Here is a 19,621-nt window from a genome sequence, read left to right on the forward strand (position 1 = left end):
GCCCCTCATGGAACACTGTGAGCAGTGCACATTATTATTTTTTTTTCTGATGAAATTTTGGAATCTCATGAAAATTCTTTTTGGTAACCAGGCAAGTTTGAATGAAACAGTTAATCAAATGTAACACTGAAAACCAAGTCATTGTGATGTAACCAGTGATGGCTTCAGTGAAGCTGTGCTCACTTGTTGGCCGTGTCCTTTGATGCTCAACTGGGTAATTGAAGCTCCAGTTTATCAGATGCCAAGCCAGAATGAGACACCATGCTCTGAACCACATAAAGTACGTGGGAAGCCATGGTGTAATGCAGCGAGGTCTGTGCCTCCATCTCTGCTTCATGTGTGTGCACTGAGGCCATTACAAAGTGTAGGTAATTATGAGAGCTACATTAGAATCTGCCTTGGAGCCTGAAAACACTGAACCGAGCGTGTGGAGCGTTCAGAGCAAATACAAAGAAATGCAGCGCATCCCTGAGGTGTGGATCCTCACTGCCAGCTACAGAGACAAATGTTCTGGCTGGATTTTAATAGGGACATCCATTACTTGTGCAGCTATGCACGCAGAGCAAGGACAGAGCTCAGCCTGCAAACCTCCGTGTCTCCAGCGCTCACTGCTCCCCGTATCGCCCAGCAGAAGCAATGCTGTGCTCTCCACCCTGTGTACTGGATTTTTTTTTTTTTTTTCTTCTGTATAATGCATAATGCACTGTCTTCCAGGTGTTTTTCTTCTGTGGATTGCTCTAGGTGAAGAGGCTGGCTCCTGGCACTCACCCCTTCCCTCCTGTACAGTCTTGCAACCTACATTGTAGCCTTGCTGCTCCCGGCAGCCCGCTGGTACAGCACTCACTGTCAGCAAGGCAAGGAGGCATTTGTGGTTATTTCCAAAGTCTAATGTAATGATGGAGGCAGGTTTGGCAAGCAGCTCCTTCCTGTCGAGGTGTTTCTTGAGCTGGAAAGCACCACACACAGGGGAATTTGACCAGTCAGGAGGGCTGGTGGCACAGATTGAGTGTCTGGCTGTGACACTCACAGTTTTTATCAGTTTGCTTCAATTCCTAGGTCTGAGCAGCACAAGAGGTGGGCTCTGGGCTGGGGCATGCGGGTGTCACTCAAAGCTTCCTCAGGTTTCCCAGCAGCAATGCTGCTTGGTCCCAGGTAGAGATCATGGAATCCTAGAATTGTTTGAGTTGGAAAGTACCTTAAAGGTCATCTAATTCCAACCCCTATTCCATGGACAGGGACACCTCTCCCATCACCCAGGCAGCGTGCTGTGGATTTTTGCAGGCAGTGATCTGACTATTGGACAGGAGCAGGGCTCTCTGCAGTGTGAACCAGGGAATATTTGCAGGTTGGTCTCAGATCTAAGGTGGTAGCTGGGTGTCTCTTTAGAGCCAGATGTTTGAACTGCTGTCTTGCTTGGCTGAATGAATTGCTGACACCAGGTTGGTTGGAGGAGACCATGAAAGATCATGTCATGTTATGCCATAGATGATCTGAGACCTAAAATCACCTAAGAGGTCTGGCAGCAGCCAGTGATAACTTAATGCATTGGATCAGCTTGATTTTGGATCCAGTGTTGGGGGTTTCTGCCAAACAGCCCTATAGGGAGCTGTTTATCAAACTCCAGAGGAATAGAGTCTCCTTGTTTTGTAGCTTTTGTCAGGGACAGAACTCTGGGAAGTGGAAAACTCCCATGGCACAAGGGCAGGTGGAGGCAGCTGTGCCTTAATCCACCTCTTCAGAGATAGCACAGTGGAGGAAGAGAGCCCATCCTCGGTGCTCCCTCCCACTCCATGGAACTGCAGCACAGTTTTATGCCTGTACCAGGCTTTCAGGGGAATCAAAATACTCTGGAGTTTGCAATCCTCATCACATTTTGTAAAACTCATCTGTCACTTCAGGAGAGTTCTGTCTCTCTTAGCCAATTAGGAAAGGTTTTGAATATCCAGAACAAATCCCCAGGAAGGTATTTTACCCCTGCTCTCTATACATTAAGGGTGCCCTATAGCTCTGTATGTGCCTGTGGGGAGTTGCCCTGGTTTTCTTGGGCTGTCTCAGCATCTCTGCAACTCCCTGGAGTTGCAGGAATGTTTGCTGAGGGGCTGGTGTGCTTAGCACCAGGATCTGTTGAAACAAAAATCTCACTAGAGGGTGAGGGGCTGTAAGTGGTGTGTCTGTGATCTGATTCTGCCTGGACAGGCTGTCACATACAGCGATGGGTAATGTTTTATGGATGTTGGCTCAGGTGTACATAGCAGGCACATGACATTTACCCTGACCTTGCAGGGGAGACACACTTTGCAGATGTCATTGAATCAGGCAGAAGAAGGTGGCCTTTCAGTCACTTACACAGCAGAGATGCCACCTCTCTCCTGTAGTTTTTTCTCCAATAAATATTTCTGTCCACAAGGCAAGCAAAACCTTTTTTTTTGCTGCCTTTCACTTTGTTACCACCACTCTGTGGCTTTTGAAGGCGCTCCTCTTTGCTGGATTTAGGACTTTCTAGTTTTCAAACGTCCCGAGGCTATTGAGCACCAAAGGATGAAAGACGACCTCTCCCTCGGGGATGCTCATCCCAGGGCACCGTGTCCTTTGCTGAGGCACACAAGGCTCGAAGCTCTGTCACTCGCTTCTGTACCTGGTATTGTGTGAGGGGCAGGAGGGCAGGTGCTGCCCTGGCCACAGCAGGGGCAGAGCAGCAGGAGGGGTGAGCTGGTGTATGAGACTCTTTGAGCCCCGCCTGTGACACCAACGAGTTTCTGCTCATTTCTAAGATGTCTTCACAGGGTGTAAAGAAATTCTGTACAGAGATCTAAAATGGTCAGGTGTCCTGCTCTCTGAAGAGGAATGTAGTTTCAGTACAGAGCTAACAAGATGCTGTGCAGTGTGATGGATAGCTATGATACACTAAATGTGACATGTTTCTTTGACAATGACGTTAAAAATCCTTGATTTGTTCCTGGTTTATTGGTATGAAACAAAAAAAAAAAGAGGATAATCCATCTATTGCAGAAAGTTTTCCAACAAAAAAATAAGTGGAGGTTTTGCCATGTGTTATTTTTAACTGACACTTCCTTTCCAAGAAGCTTTGCTGTCTTGGTCTTCATTCTGTGCCCAAATTCTGTGTGGAGATCTTGTCACATGTTTTATCAAAGTAGCTGAGAGGCAGAGGAAGAGCAAGGTTAAAACAGGGAAAAGGCAAAAGTACCAATGGTGTGTTAACTTTGCAAAGTGGAAGCTGCTGATCTGTAGCAGATCATTGTCAATTAGCAAAGCATCAGGAATGGGGATGCTCCAGTCCAGTTTGCTAAAAGTCAGCCAGTGTCCAGGCTCACCATATTTGTCTCTTTCTCTGACCCATTTAGTTTCCCTCTTCTTAAAGGACGTTTCTCCAAATGGCAATGTTTAACTAATGCAGAATTCCTATGTCTGAAGGACAGTCTGTGATCCAGTCCATTGACTCCTGATTTCATTTAAACTGCAATTCATTATTTTCTTCCTGTGCTCATTCAAGAACCCATTGTTCATTACTCTTTCATCACTCTATGATTGGAACAATTTGTATCTGTCGTTCTTACATTGGCCAGATAATGAAATAATCATTTGTGCATCTACACAGTGTTTTACATTTATTTTTCACAGTGTAATTCACTTTGTAGGGTCATTTTATCATTCTGGAACAAATTGTGATTTTGTTTAAGCATTTGCTACTTGGTAACAGTCTACAGCTGCCAATGTCAGGACATATGTAGGAATACTGCTGTCCATGGACAGAACAGTGGTAAAATTATTGCTGATCCTCCAACTAACAAAACCAGCCCACCTTCTAGGAGGAAGGATTCTGTTGGCCATGGTCTTGATCCAAAGTACAGTGGTGTTACTGAGCCAAGTCCTCCAGTCTTTCCCAGGGTTTGGGTCAGCCTTTCAGGGAGAGAGATAATAAGAAGGGCTAAGATGGCCTTAATAAAAATGAAACTAGATGATAATGCACCCAGAGCACAATTATGGTGCCATTCAAATGAGCTCCCGTTCTCAAGGAGGTCAGCAAGGTTATGATTTCTAGAGGGGTCAAGAGATGACGAGAATAAACTAATTATTTTGACATCAAATAGATAGAAAGCGGATTGCTGATTGGTTAATTCATTTTTCTTCTGTGAATCTATTTCTGTTCAATTAATTAAAATGACACATATGTTACACTCTCCAAATATCACACACATTATTATGTAAAGGTTGAGTTAGTCATTATGTTGGAAAAGGTCAGGGCTTGAATTTAATGCCAGAGGGAGATACTTTCTTCCATTTGCTTGTCATCATTACCATCCAGTTCCTGTCCTCCTGCTGATGGGATCTTGTCTATGGTTTTCAATGGACTTGCCACACAAAGTGGTTTGGGCCTCACTCCAAGAGCTTCTCCAGCAAAAGCAGGATTAAAACAAATATGCAGCCTTTAAACCCATTTCCTTGGCATGGCACCTGAGCCAAATCAGTGGCAGGATGTGTCATTCTTCTGCCTGCTACCTATCTGGAGGTGTCACCAGGGGCCTCTAGGAGAGATGAGGACCTGTTTGTGTGGGAGGCTTCGCATGAGCAGATCTGAGAGATGTTTGTTTGGCTGAGATGCAGATGCACAGAACAGACTGGTGGTAGAGGGTGAGCAGATAGCCAGAGAAGTGTGGAAGGGTGACTTTGCTTCAGCCTCAGACCCACTGACCTAAATATCTTCCAGGATCAGCCCCTTGCTACTGGGCAAGTCTGATACATGCAAGCACCGAGGCACTTGGTGGTGGTGAAGCACTGGGTTTGGTGTGAGGGTGGACAAGGCATGGAGACTGGTGTTCCCACCTTGCCCTAGGAACGACTCCCAATTTCAAGTTCCTTGTGAAGGTGATGCTCTTGGTGCATCTGCTTTGTGGGTGGATGGGGTTTGGTCTTCAGGGCCTCTCCAGGACTCTTCTCTATTCATGGGCACTTCCCGCAGGAAACACCAACACTTCTACAAATGGAGAAGGTCAGATGGATATTTACCAGCCTTGTAAAACAGTCACAGAATATTCCAGGTTACTATCACTCAGGGTTTAAACATTTGCTTGTGCTGTTTGGAACAGGAGTGACTGAGGGGACACATGTGGGCATGTGATTTGCCATAATCCGTAAACATAAATCTGTGTTCACACATCCTATTTTAATGCTTTATGTGAGACATTTTACTCTAATTTTAATGGTCTAGAAGTACTTTTTTTTTTGTAAATATATTAATTCTTCTTAGTTACGCTCCATTAACTGGTGTTTAGTTAACATGCGTGTAGACTGTATCAGCCATTTTAATAGAACAAGATGGGGAAGAAATGCTCTAAGACATAAGCTGGCATCAGATTTATCTGGGGAGAGAAATTATCAGCAGAAATAAACTGTGGCAGGATGTTAAAAAATCACCTGCTTCTTAGAGGAGATACGATTGGGTAACGATCCATGGAAACATGAACGTTTCAGATTGCGTATCTTCTATTCAAATTTATGACCAGCTGTCAGAGCACTGGTGCCCCTCACTCCCCAAGAGGGATTGCTCTTTGCCAAACTGTAATGAGCAGATTATGGGTGGCGCTAGAAAAAGTATGGGACTCTCTGAGAAATTGCAGTGCATCGTATTAACTTCTCTGTGATGTTAGCAATTCCCCATCACATTGTATTACCAATCACTGTCACTAATATACCATGAAATTCAGATGTATAATGTAGTGTACAACTCAACCTCTCATTTCAAAGGTTTGTTACCCATAATCCTGCATGAGTCATTAGTAATGTCACTGAACAGAGTAAAACTCATTCACTTCTTGCAGTGTTTCCCCTGCTGGCAAATAACTGACATATTATATGTGGGCACAATGCTTAATTCTCCAGAGAGCTTTGATTGTGGCGTTGTGGAAAAGTGGGCCTCTTTAATGGGCAATCAGGTCGACATAAAGCCCTCCACTACCCCCAGTCTACATGACCTGCTGGATGGCTGAGCAGCTGGGTACACTCATAAAGCATCTATTTGCTTTCTTTAAATTATTTATCTATTAAAATGTTGTTTGGGGTACTTTAAAGGCAATATCATGCTAAAAGGTAAAAACATGCACTCACCAAGAATGGAAGAGCTTAAGGGTAGGCTTAAAATTTGGGGGAAAACTTTGATTTTTGTAAGACTTAGTCTCACTTGCAAAAGTAATTTAGAGGTTTGTGGCCCAAGTTTGGGGATGAAGGTAAGTACCCAGGTCCCTCAGGAATGAGCAGCACAGAGGAGCGAGGCACACAGCCATTCATCTGGAAATGAGGCACAGTGAAACCCAGCTGTTGCTGGAAATGCTCCCTTAGTTTTAATTGCAGGGAGAAACTCTCAAGGCAGGCTCAGCAGAAGGTTTCACAAGGAAAAGGACTGATTCATCCTGCAAAAAGAAAAGGGATGGGTTTAAAGAGTCTCAGCTTACTTGTTGGGTTGTGGTGCTTCACAGGTGGCTTTGACCTTTACCATAAACCTATGTTGGGCCAGTTCTCCTACCTGGGGAGGTCATCTTGAGCTGTGATGCTGTTGCCCAGAGTGATATACCCCTTTTCAGCCATGCATTTGCAGTTTTGTGGGTGAACTAGCCATTCTGCCAGCAGAACAATGGGCTACAGGACAGGGCTGTGTATGACACTGAGCTGCAGACAATAATTTTGAGAGATTAGATTTGTGGTAAATTTTCATTTAGCTTCCATTTCCTCATTTTGCTCACGTGAAAGTTAAATGGGATGGTGTCACAAGCCTTCCTGAGCCAAGATGTATCACATCTACCGCTCCCCTTTGGCTCCGTGCTAATTATCCTGACAAATTGGTTTGCCGTGATTTGCTTGGGAAATCTGCTGGTCCTTTCCCACCTTCTTACTGTCAGACTACACACATAATGCTTGGTTGCTTTACCTGGTCTTTCTGCAGGCAGTGGTTTTTCCAGTGGGTCTGTGCCTCCTGCAGAGCCACGGGGCATCATCCTACACAGAAACCTAGAGAATGGTGCTGTGAGTGAACCTCAGAGCCTGCTCCTCCAGCAGCAGAGAAGGTGGGTGTGGTAATGATATGCTGTGCTGGCAGGTTAGAGCTGATGGTGGTCATCTGTGGAGGTGACTGTGCTCTGGATCTGCAGCCTGTGTCTGCTGAATGCCAAGGTCGTCCTTCCTTCTGGTTCACCTTGTTTCCCAGCTGAGATAAAATATCTGGAAATGCCACTCTCTTCCTGATTTCTAGATTAGAAACACATTAATAGGTTGCCTATTTATTCCATTTCTTGTTTAAATTAGTAATCCTTTTTATATGTTTTATTTTTAGTCCGTAATGTAAGCTTTTTCTTTTTTTTTTTTTTTTTTCACCATTCTTGCATCAAGCCCAAGATCAGGTCAAGAGCTTTTTGTCTGGCAGGTCACCCTGTTCATGAAGGCAACTCTGACAGGCTGATGCTGCAGCATGTTTGAGGCATTTACAGAGAAAACTCACATTTGAAGTAGGAGGTGAAGTTCATGGCAGGCTGAGCAGCAGAGGGGCTGTGAGATCACTCATGAAGGCATGGCTGAAGTCTCTTAGCCGGGCTGTGTGAAGGTGCTGCAGCTGAATTCCCACCTTGCACAGCTGATGAGGCAGCAGTTGTTAATGCTGAGGTGCAGTGTGGATTTTCCCAGCAATAATGTGACAGGCCCCGTGGTTCCTGCATTGTCAATTCAAGTACTATAGCCTGTCATTCCCAATTTATTTCATGTAATCTCTGCAGTCTCCATATTTGCTAATGTCACAATGGTGATGAATCTATTCTTGTTCCTTAAAAGGATGCAAAAGAGGGACATTAGAGCCAGCACAGCTCTGTTAAATACCTCGTTTCAGGGCGTATCAGAACTACAATCTGGTTTTTACACACAACTTGCTAAAAAATTAATTTAATGGAGTACACGATTATTATGAGTGATGCTTGTGATGGTAACATACATGACATTTTCCTCTGTATGATCTGGCTGAGTGACAGTTTATGACCTGATTTGCACACCAATAGTTTTGCCTGTACAAATAACTGGGAAGATAGACTCAAAGTGCAATTAAAAATGAGAGCCAAACTGTTAGCAGTTTAAATCAGACTAAATACATACCAGCCAGGGAATGATAAAGCATCAGTGACACTATCAGTAACTTACAGTAAATTAACTTTTGCAGCCTGGCCTGGTCTGAGTGTCACGGAGCAGGAATGTGTTATCTGGCAAAAGCTTGATCCCACGTCTGGGTGCTCTGTGATACGGAGGGATAGTCAGAAACTTTCAGCAAAACAATTTCTCATCAGAAAATATTCGTTTATCTGTCCCAAAACTTTCAGCAGAGAATTCTAACTTTGGCAAAGCACAAGGGTTATGGCATTCACCAGTGAAGTTTGTTATCTAAACCTTATTTTCTGAAGCCCTGTGTGAGTGCTCAGACTTCTGACACCCAGGCTGCACTGGCTGGCTCTCTCTCAATCTCCTATTCTTCAGAATTCAATTTTGACACTTTTGAAGTTTTGGATCTATTTCTGGCTGCTTCTACCAGTGTATCCCTGCTTGGTGTTTAAATGGCAGGAGGAATAGCAAGGAAGCCTTCCCTTCAAATCCCAGTTCAGCTCAGCACTTCTGTAAATTTGAGAATTTGCATAAAAACACCAAGCCTCTGCTGCAGTTGCTAAATTGGGCTTTAGGAGAAAATGATTTTTTAAAACCTTAGAGTAAAATGGAGGGATGTCTACAAGCCTACATATATCTTGAATCTACATGCCTGTTAAAATTTTCTGATCCTAAAGCCCAAAATTGCTCAGAGGTGTTCAGATAAGCAAGATGTTTAAAGGCCTGTCCAAATACAGCTGCTGATCTGTGGGATCCAGGAGAAAGTAAAACTCGAACCATGCCTAATTTTTAGGCAATTGTGTTTATTATGAGTCATGGTGGGGTTCTGGTCTTGTTCTAACCTCTAACAATTTTTTCTGCTCAAAAGTTGTTCTGGGGCTGCTACATATGGGTGAGGCCACAAAGATGGTCTTCGGAGCTGGGAAACCAGCAAGGCAAGTAGTGCCTTGGCTCAGTGCACGGGGCTTTTGCAGAAGAGAGTGAGCTCAGCTGCGCCTGGAGATCTCATCAGCACAAACCAGTGAGCTGTTCCCTCTCCCTACATGTTGTTCCATTGTGACACTCATTGCTGTGGGAGGCTGAGGTGGCCAAATGGTGCTTTAGAAGGTGCAAAAAACAATTAGATTAGTTCATGGCAGAGTGATGCAGCAAGGGCTGTTACACACCAGGAGACTGAAAGTCTCTAAACCCAGATTACTCGGGCCCATCAAAGGACCTCAGGCAATTAGTGTGAGTTTGTCCTGTTCCTAAGCTTTTCTGTAGACATCCACAACTATTTGGTGTTAGAGACAGGGTGCTGGGCTAGAGGGACTGGTGATCAGAGCCAGCCTGACCATTCTCATAAAGCAAAAGGAGATGGCTTGTTTTCATCTCTGCTTTAGGCAGCTCCTGATGTGAAATCTGTAGGATCTCTTGGGTAAGTGATGTGAGCTCTCAGTGTCTCTGAAAGCCGTTTGTGTTACAAAGAGCCTCAGCTCTCTGTTAGGAGACACTCCTGAGGAAGCTGGCAGTCATTCCTGTGCCCTGCTGGAGAGCATCATGTGTGTGCTGGGCTCTGCATTCATTCAAGTTAGTAAAGAGAAGATATAAAAAAAGCAGAGGGTAATCTGGCAATTCCAGTGTCACCAGGAGCTGATCCCAGAAGTTCAGCATAATCACCGAAAGAGGAGAAAATCCAGGAGATTTTGCTGGAACTGAGCAAGAGCTTGACAGCTGGCAAATGCTAATGTAAGTAGGCAACTGGGAGCGAGGGGTGGAGGGAGGGTGGTATCATTTATCATCGCTTACAGAAGTGCCATTTACGTTTGATGAGAGCCTGTAGAAAACCTGCCCCTCCTTGCTCAGCCTCCCTGCCCTGTCACACGTGTCTGCCTGCCCAATCCTACCATGCCTGTGGGTGTTTTGGTGCTTGTGGAGTTCACCTAATGCAAAGCACCTCCAAGTGCAGCCTCGGTTCTCAGTGGAGGAGAAATGGTAGCTGATGCAGGGCTGGCACAGAGCAGAGCTGGCTGTCCAGCCTCAACACACTGGCATATTTTTCTCATGTGAATCTCTGCTCAAATAGGCAGTGTCTTTCAGGTGAATAGAGCCTGGCAACACTGGTGTGTGGCTGTTGTGCTTTTTCTACTGGCAAAGTTTCCTGGTTGTAAGCAGTCATTGGGTTCTCTGGACACTCACCATCCAATTTCACTTCTGCCTAATGCCTCTCTGGTCTTCTGGAAGGACTTCATCACCAAATGAAGCCAAATAGCCAAATCTTTTTTTTTTTTTTTTTTTGGTAGTGTCAAATCTGGTGGCCCTTTTTGTTGTATTTGAAGTAAAATTCTGACATGAATATCAAGCCCAAAGCAGTGTTCCTGCAGCAGTGAGTCAGTGCCAAGCATCCATGCTGGGCTGCAGACAGGATCTACCCCAGCTCGTTACACGGTTGTATCAGGGTAGTGTGCACAGTATTTATCCAGCAATATCCTCTTCTGCACCTAGGAACATTTCTCTGGCTATTCTCCCTCTCTGTACAATTAACTATTTAGCATTTGACAGCTCAGAAAGGCTTGATTGTGTTCCAGCAATGATCTGTGAGCCTGTTCCACAATCTAATGTTCCAAAATTGCTCCCTGGCCTCCATTTACAGCAACCTTGTCCAGAAGCAGTTGGGCCATGTTCACATTCTAACATCAAAATTGTATTTTTCTGCATCTAAATAATATTTTTTTGTCTAAAGATAAGGTTTTTTGGTCTTAGAGCTGCTGCTTTGATATTTCCTGTCACATGTACCTCATCATGTTAAATATCCATGCTGGATATTTCCTCGAGGAAAAGAAAAAATAGCGAAGATTGTAAGTGCAAACCACATTCCTTTCTCATTTCCTGACTGACATTGTGCTGTTCAGAGTTTCAGAGGTATTGTTTCCTATCGCAGACCATATGTACCATGGGATACACTCCAGTAATTCTCCATAGAGGCTTAATATTGAACAGATAAAAGTAATGTTAAATAATCAGATTTACAGGAAACTGTTTTGCTTTGTTGACCATATTAATAATAAAGTCCTGCAGAAAGGGGACATCTGGGTTTCTGTAATCCAGCCTGCTTCTGTGCAGGTTACTTTTGGATTCCTGTGAAATGTTTAGCCTTAAAGTTCTTAATGATGACTTGTATTTGGATGCTTTTGCAATCGTCCCTGAAGCGACACCTCACCAATGATAGGCTTCAGGAGCTCGTGGGTGTGTTAATTTGAATTAATTATAGCAGATTTGACTTGCCTTTGCTATAAAATTGACTTGCTTAATTCACCCAGTAGAAGTTGTCACTATTAAATCCAGAAGGTTTATGAGGATAGAGATCTTGGGATTCCAGTGATCCTCCTAAAAATTTAATTAGATAGAGCTGAAATCAGTCAAACACGAAGTCCCATGCCTGTATTTAGGATTGATGGTCATCCATAAATCCAGGTGCATGCACATCCCAAACATGCCATGATTTGACATTATTCTAACTGGGAAGGTGTGGAGATCCCTGATCTTCTGGGGAACTGTGTTAACTATGGACTTTCACTTTGTGTTTCCAAAACCAGCAATAAGTGGTCCTGGCAGGGAGAACAGAGATGTCTGTGATATTTGTCACTTCACTAAGTGAGAGCCATGATGGGGACAACTTCATCAACCAGCATGATGGCTCCTGGGAGCTGAGGCTGCAGCTGGAGACCCTGAACTGGCAGACCCTCGAGGCAAGCGGTTATCACATGGCAAAGGACCAGCACCAGCTGCTTTGGTAAATTAAAATGTAAGAGCAGTTTCCACAAGACTTCTCAGCTCTTGGGATATCCCTGTCTTTGGGAGGGGAGGAGCAGGCTTGTGCTGAGCTCGGAGACACTGGAATACTCTGGACTGGGAATCCTGGTGTGCAGCTACAGGGCTGGCAAGGGTTCTTCCTATGGTCTGACAAGAAGAAAGCTTAATCAAAGGCCATACATTTTAAGGGTTATTTTTTACCTGGTGTGCTGATGTTTCCCTAAGGAAAACGCTATATTGAAATAGCAGTGCTGAGCCAGCAGCCTCTCTGTTTTTGCCTTTCAAATCTAAAAACCAGAGGGGATGGCAGCCAGGGTTCATGCTAGGAACACATCAAGTGCATAACAGGAAAAAAAAATCAAACTACCATAAAGAAATATATTTTTAAAAGGAGAGAGAAGACCGTGGACCCTGGCTCTTGGGGTTTTACTTGGGTGGTCTAGAGAGGTTAGACCAGGAGTCCTGTGTGCTTTCCCTGGGCTGTCCCTGCAAAGCCACTACTCTTTGTGCTGGAATAGTCACCAAGTCTTCCACGTCACTGGGAAAGATTTCCACTTCAACCCTCCCAAAAAAAAAAAAAAAAAATTTTTTTTCCTACCTGAAGAATATGTAGAGCAGGAAAGAGAGATGGAGTTCTGTCAGCAATTCCTGAATGAGGTCTTATGTGAGGCTTCTTGCCTTTCCATGAGAATGGGAGAATTATACACTGCCCTGCTGGGTCAGGCTCTAATATCCTGCCCACATACATGTATGGCTAATTTCTCTTTTTATATTCTTAACATTAAGACACTTCACCCCTAGATTAACTCTGCTGGTAATTCTCCTTCGTTGGTGCCTGGGACACTGTGCTATGTAAGCTGCATTTTTATAGCTAAGATGTGGAAAAAAAATTTTGTCCTTTCACATGAGATTCTCTTGGGCTTTGTCTTCATTACCCTCTGAGTGTGTCTGAGATGGCAAAAAGATCCACACCTGCTCATGAGCACAGCCAGGAGAGTTTCGTAGTGGCCATGCTACAATTTTGAGAAGAGGCTGCTTTCTTCTACATAATTAAATGTTGTTTGATTATTAAAATTATTCTAATTTAATTAATTTAAATCCAGTTGGAAATTAAATAACAGCTTTGATGGGGGACACAAAGTGCCATTTCAAAATAGGTAAGAGCAGGTTTGGGGACTCTCCATTGTACAGGAGGCACAAGGGTTTACAAATGTGCTGTGTTGCTCCAGAAGCCCTCACAGGCCACTGATGCAACTTTCTCATCCTCAGAATGATTAAATGATCTATATGGCAGGCAGTGTGTGTAGGAGAGGTGGCACAATCTGAACTGCAACTAAGACTGGAAACAGTGCTTATTAAATCCTCAGGCTGTTTGGCATGTAATAAGAAAACTGAGGCTAGATAACCTGTAAATGGGTTCATTAGAATAACATAAGCATTGTTTAAGCTGTGTTTTCTGGGATAATCTATGCGGTCCAGCTAATACAGTTGAAGACTTTGGCTGCATCCTGTTTTAGACAATCATCATGGATCAGCATGGAATTTAAGAAACAAATAATTATGGGGAAATGGACTCAAGATAAAAATTTTGCAATTAAGTTCGCTGAAATTGAAATGACTGGATATAGCATGGAATGATGAAACTCAGGATGGGTGAGATGTGATGAATGGGAAGAGAAGTCCGAGTGGCTCACTGAGCTCCCACTCCCCTGTGGCAGGGATGATGCAGACCTGGAAGTATGTCCAGGGATATCTTTGCAGGAAGATATTCAAAGTGATATTTCTTCCCTGCATCTTGGTATTCTGAGGATTACCAATTAGCAATGATCTGTGGTTAGAGTAATTCCATATTTCATTTGCTGTGTTTATTGTATAGGGCATTAGCACACCAAGTAATGAACCTGGAGCAGCTGAGTGATTTGGCTGAGGGTTTGCTCAGGTGATGAAGGTGGTTGGTCATCAATTATGCTTTTGTTGTTCAAGAAAATGCTAGTTTCTAGGAGCATTAGTTTCTGTGTGTGTATTTACTGTGGAAAGCAATATGCTCTAAGGTTATTTTATTCTAAGTAGTTCTAGAAGTCCCAATATTGGAAAAATGAAACTTAAAAGTTATGTTGCCTAAGATGTTTTACATTCATTTTAATCATATTATTCTTCCTTTTATGAAGCATCTCTGTGGTGCTCATAAACCACAGGAATTGATGTAATTTCCTTTGACTACAAGTTTACACGGTAAGTCATTAGATTCAGAATTTGCCTGTTTCTTTATGAGATTTAACATCTGACTTTGTTTTTGCCTTAAAAACATTTTCCACAACTTTGTGCATAGACAAAGTCCATTCCCTGCTCTGGGCATCCTTCCTGCCTGTCAGAAATGCACATAAAAACCAGTCATCAATTATCTCAATATCAAGTCAAATAACCCCACAACTACACGAAGGCAATTAAGATAAACATGCTCACAAACCCCAACAGATTCCACCCAGCCCAGCAAACCTCCTGGAAGATAATTAGTGTGAGAAAGGTAGATATTTGACTGTAGCATGTGTCTTTTCTATAAAATTACTGGGATTTTATTTTCCTTTCTTTTTCCTTCCAAATTTCTTTCAGGTGTTTGGTGTGCACCAGCTGGTTTTTTTTCCTGCCTTAGGAGTTTTCTGAATTTGCATGTGTTTTTAACTGTCTGCTAAGGGCTGTCTGTCCATGAGCTCCTGGGCAGACACACATCCATTCCTGATGAAGATCCTGTTTTCTTTAGGCTCCCCCCTCAGCTCCACCTTTGGCTCATGGAGTATGTGTTAATTAACAACCCTGCTGGCTGTAAGATATTCCGCATGAAGAAAAACAGTACAAAGTTACAGTGATGAAAACTGCAACTAAAATTTGGTTCACAGGAATGAATCAGTGTTTATTTAATGACTAATTGCCAAAGGAGGTACACATGTACACATACATGAGAAAAATCAATATGGTGGATGAATCCCCTTCTATTTTGCAGTCAAGGACAATTAATTTCTAATGACCATCAGCATTTGCATGTTGGAGCATCAGATAGGAGGAAGGACAATAACTGTTCCAAAAATATGGCTTATGCAGAAGATCAGAACACCAGTTTTGTACTGTTGGGTCTTTCTGATCGAAGTCTAGGAAATGTAAGAGAATTTCACTGAGAAAATTGAGCTGAGGACTTTTTGCAAAAAAAAAAAAATTTATATATTAAAAAGTGCTTCTAATGACATCTATTTTCATGATAGTGTTTTGTGGAATGAATGGCTTGGACAAAAGCGCTGATAAATCGCCCGAAACGAGACTGCCTGACACTCAAATAGCTGCTAATGGTAGGTAGCTCCTTGACTTCTTGTTATATTTCTTTCATTTAATCCTTCTCAGACCATTATGCAGAAGGACAGTGCTTTGCTTAAAGGGTTATCAATGTCATCAGGCACCGGAAAAGATTTGGGGATGTTTTAAACACCTTTTTTGCAGATGGGACTAACATGTCCTATTGAGAGTCAGCAGAGTCTCACTGAGGTTGGAAACTTTGGAGAGGACATCTGGAAAGGCTTTTTCACTGCTTCATAGTGGTGAATCTCCCCGGGAGAGGGGAGTTATCAGCAGTCACTCCATCACGAACCACGCAGGACATTTTCCATTTGAACTCCTATTTCTGCTCCTTTTCCAGGGCAATGATACTTACAGAGTAGGAGTTAAAATCTCTCTTAATCTTAACGGTATCTTTGGACTCTGCTGCCCTAATCTTGCCTTGCTTCCCTCGGGTGTTTCTATAGCAACTCCCTAGGGAGTTTTCCTGTTATCTGGATGAAGTTAACTGGAAACAAGTAAATATACTTGAGATGAAGTGGTGTCAGAGAAGACTGATGAGGCCTTCAGAGCGTGGTCTGGAAAAAAGCTGAATTACTTGCAGAACTTACCTCACTGTGAGAGGCTTGAAGCTCCTGCAGTCGAAGATTGTGCCTAAAGTGCATTTGCCCTCTGTGGTGCCAGCACAGTCCCAGGTAAAAGCACATTTTGCCACATTAATACTAAAGCATACGGAGCCCAAACCGACCAAGCCTGGAGGAGCCTTGCCGGGGAATGGGATTTTCACAGGCAGTTTGAGAAGATTGATTGTCCCTGTTCCAACCAAATTATAATAAACCTGGTGTCATGTCTCATTAGCAGGTGTCTCTGTGTGGTTTCATACCCTGTGGGTGAGATCCATCTCCCAGCTCATCCAGGGTCTGCCAGGGTGAAGCAACACCTTTACCACCATCCAACAGCACTTTGAGAGGGGCCGGATCTGGCATCGCCGCTCGGAGGAGGTGAAAGGATGGGCCTGGATAAAGGGATGCTCTAAATGAAGAGAGGTCCTTTCTGCAGCTTTCTGTAAGGAGCTGGGCTGTTGTGGCAGCTTTTCTCTGAATGAATAACCCAGATTATCCTGAGTCAGAAGATCTGGGTCCCAATCAAAAGCCTGTTTGCTTCACTCTGCCTCTCGTTTCCAGGCTGTGGATCAGACTTTGCCAGGCTGGTGTTGTGACTGACATTAATAGGCTTTTCCTTTGTGTTTTAGACCACCACAGACCAAGGTGTTGGCAGACCAGCAGCTATTTGAGAGCTTCCAGACCTTTGCTAGTCGGTGAGCATCTCTCTTTGAGCTTGAGAAGCGTCTCCCATGCAAAGCTATGACCTCCTGCTGCTGTAACCCCGCGGGAGGGAAACCTACCTCCTTTGCAGCCTGAGCTGCAGATACCAGCTGGCTCCTTCCCCTGCTTTAATTTTTTTGATACCAGCCGTGGGTTGCTTATCATTGGTTCTGATCCCTAAAGCCAAGATGCTGATTCTTATCTGCAGCTTCAGCCGGGCTTAAATCTTTATCTGCACTCAGTGAGTCTGAGCGCGGAGTGTGCAGAGACATTATTAGATTATTAAATCAATGACACTCAGGTTATTAGTCACACTCATCCGCATTACCTGACACTGTAATGACGTTCTATTTTTACTTCCAGCCTGCTAATGTCCCAGAGGCACCGAAATTATGACCAGAAAATTAATTTCTATACATTTGAACAAGAAATAGAAGTATAGGAAATAATCCCACATCAACAGTGTAAATCCTAATGGAGTTGTTTAGAAAAGCAACAGGAAAAGGGAGAGGGTTGAGAACGGCATCTTGCGTGCAGCCTTCCCTCTCTGCTGCCATGCCAAGCTCTTATGGGTATGGTGGCTGCTAATAACTGGGCCAGACTATTTTAGCTTGTAATTCATTTGGGGCAATTAGGACTCCTGAGCTGGCATTAACGATTTTCCTCGCTCAGCCAACACTTTCTTGCAGAATCCCTCCACCAGGATGTTGCAATGGGCTTGTTTTTCAGGCGTGAAATCAAGCCCAGTAAACAGGAAAAGGCCAGCACATGGCAAGATGTTGTTTATGTTTTCAAAAATGACTCCATAAGCTCAGGCAAATTATCATCCCAGCTCCTGGGTTGAGTTAAGAAGGGAGGCCCAATCTGATGACACCTGAAGACTGAATCCAATGTTATTTCTGCTTTGCATGACTAACCATCTGCAAGTCGGGAGGAATCTGTTACTGTGGAAAAATACTACGGGAGATGCTGAAAGTCCCGCCCCACCCTTGTCTAGCAGACCAGCACTGGCATCTCGCCCCTGCAGCAAGAGGGATGTAGAAATGTGGCTCTAAGGGCTCCACTCCTCACTTTGAACCCCTGAGTGGGAGCTGCAGGAGGGTGTGGGGTGATTCCAGGGTGGGATGGGGAGAGCACTGGCCTGGAGACAGACACTCAAATGCAGGGAGTGGCTGCAAGAGGCAAATTCCGTGGGGGTACTGCAGCTCTGAGCCAGCTTTCAGACAGCAGGGACAACTTCCACGGGGGAGAACAGTGGGGAGCAGATGGTGAAACACCCCATGAGGGAGAGCCATTCACACCCTTTCCCTGTGCCGCCCACAGCCCCAACTACTCCCAAGTTTCCTGAGCTTATTGATTACTGGGTACAAATCTCCATACTGCTTAATTATAACTTGGTTTTAATGCATGTCTTCACACTGTATTTATTTCATATTGGCAATTAATTCCAAAGTGCTCACTGTGCCAGAAACGTTGCAGGGTGACTTTCTGAGGTCTTCAGCTGAGGAATTTCCACTTAAAAATGAAGAAATATGAGAGTATGGGTGTGGGAGTAAGTAGTGGTGGTGGTACCTGCTAAATGCATGTTGCAAGATGCTCTTGAGAGCAAAGTTTGTAGTAGAATTATAATGAGCTGAGCTGTTTAGGTGTAATTAAAAGAAAGAGTGAGAACTTGCATGGAAATCCTTTTCTCCAAGCTTTGGGAAGCCTGCTAATAAGACATAAACATTTAGCAGCTCAGCTGGAGTATGGTGTGCTCTTTTGTTAAACATTAAAGGGGCATTGTCAAGTGTTTTAATTAATTAGCTAGGTTTTAAATGAAATCAAATCAATTTGGGGCAGTTAGACTCAAAATTAATATTGTTTTCACCTGGTGGGGAATGTCCTTCGAATTCTGAGGATCTTAAAGACAATAAAAATTAAAAATACCTTAAAGAAATTGCATCCATATGGTTCCCTTTTCTCAGAGAATGGCCAGTATTCAGATGATCTGGAATTACTGTCATTGCTCTAGAGCCTTTTATGCTTTGTTTTCTACAACCAGCATTAACACAACATCTTCTAGACATGCAGTACTCTTGTCAAACCTGGCTGGTACAGCATTGAATATACTGGTTTCCCTTTCTGTTACAACTACTCATGGTGCAACACAGCCTTTGTGCTAACAGGTAAGTAAGGAAGGTGGGTAAGTGAGAAATTTTATATGTCATTAATGTGTTTGCTGAACAAGAGTGGGATATGGGTATTATATGCTCAGCCTCCAGTACCTGTAAGCCTCCTGCCCACTTTTGACCACTTTAGGTAGTAAGACAAAAATTTCAAGATTTGCAAAGTTCCTACAGGTGTTGTGAAAATCCACAGCTGGGGTGGGCAAGATGCTTGCACTGAAGGGAGGTAAGGCACAACAAGATCAGAGTGTGAGGCAACTGATGCAATCCAGTTCTCCGGCTTGTGGAGGAAAGGGATTTCTATTCTTCTTGCTGTTTTCTGAAAACAAACACTATTTTCAATATTGTCTTTTCAAAAGTGAAAAAAAAAAAAAAAAAAGGCAAAAAAACCCAAAGAAACAAAGTGAGAATGTAGGCACTTCTTATTAGGTCAGCACAATACCATGTATTGTCTTAGATGCTTAGAGTTAGATTTAGGGGGGGGGAAATCAACACAAGCTCCCTGTGACACAATAGGCCGTAACTGCTGGAAGCTGTTATGTGCTATTATGCGAAGCCGTTACAGTCTATTGAGTAAATAATCTACAGATTAAAGCTTTCTAAGTACACAGTGACTTGATAGGTAACCACAGAAGCCATTACGATATGTCATGTCAACAAGAGGAGGATTAAGGTCCCTCGCTCTTGGTGCAGTGAGAGAGTCTATCTGCTGGTGTGAAACAAAAGCCGTTGCCTTTTAAACACCCTGCAGTGCAGTTGTGCTCTGGGGACTGGGGATTCGGACAGAGGCAGCTGCTTCTGCCCTCATTTATTGCAACCCAAGGATGGTGCTCGCTCTCCAGCCTCCCAGGCTCACCTGCTCCTGTG

At 43.7% G+C, this 19,621-nt stretch overlaps 1 long non-coding RNA gene across 2 annotated transcripts; it reads left to right on the top strand.

Annotated features, from left to right (window-relative positions):
* The first annotated feature begins 10,447 nt into the window (after positions 1–10,447).
* LOC126637329 (uncharacterized) lies at positions 10,448–16,098 on the top strand. Of its 2 annotated transcripts, none has more exons than XR_007628307.1 (3): positions 10,448–11,932; positions 15,195–15,278; positions 15,729–16,098. It is a non-coding gene; the product is annotated as an uncharacterized LOC126637329 (long non-coding RNA). The 2 variants fall into 2 exon arrangements; XR_007628308.1 differs by lacking the exon at positions 10,448–11,932 and adding an exon at positions 14,106–14,172.
* Positions 16,099–19,621: the final 3,523 nt, after the last annotated feature.

The sequence above is a fragment of the Myiozetetes cayanensis genome, unplaced genomic scaffold (genome assembly GCF_022539395.1).
Source record: "Myiozetetes cayanensis isolate MyiCay16 unplaced genomic scaffold, myiCay2020 scf15, whole genome shotgun sequence".
In the NCBI taxonomy this organism is placed as follows: Eukaryota; Metazoa; Chordata; class Aves; order Passeriformes; family Tyrannidae; genus Myiozetetes; species Myiozetetes cayanensis.